The sequence below is a fragment of the Carlito syrichta genome, unplaced genomic scaffold (assembly GCF_000164805.1).
Source record: "Carlito syrichta isolate Samal-C Ts95f unplaced genomic scaffold, Tarsius_syrichta-2.0.1 Scaffold305688, whole genome shotgun sequence".
NCBI classification, from domain to species: domain Eukaryota; kingdom Metazoa; phylum Chordata; class Mammalia; order Primates; family Tarsiidae; genus Carlito; species Carlito syrichta.
Genome location: NW_007249784.1, coordinates 324,931 through 325,504, shown reverse-complemented (window position 1 = coordinate 325,504; position 574 = coordinate 324,931).

The window sequence follows — 574 nt, the reverse complement described above, 5'->3', positions numbered from 1 at the left end:
ACAAACCACACACACACACACACACACACACACACACACACACACACACACACACCCCTCCAGTCAAATCTGTATCCCTTAGCTGCTTCTCTTTGGAAGGATGGCAAAGTCTAAGCTTCAGTCTACATATCAGCCCCCAGGGCAGCCTCAATCCTATGCTATTTTGGGGTGGGGTACAGCTTTAGCTTCTGTAGTCCCAGCCCTCTCAGTTCCTTTACTTCCGTTCTGTCTGCCTGCTCTGAAATCTGTCAGCAGTTGTGTCACAGCCCCAAAAAGTTCAGAGCATCATCCTTGCCCTTCAGAGCTTAAAATTTAGTTGAGGAGACTGGGCTCGGTGGCTCAGCCTGTAATTCCAGCACTTTGGGAGGCCGAGGCGAGAGAATTGCCTGAGTCTTCGGGTTCAAGACCCAACCGGGCAACTTGGTGAGTCCTCGTCTCTACAATGAATCAAAAACCATGCCGGGCTTGGTAGCTCAGCCTGTAATCCCGCACCTTTGGGAGGCTGAGGTGAATGGATTGCTGAGCCCGCGGGTTTGAGACCCGCCTGGGCAACTTGGCAAGACCTCATCTCTAC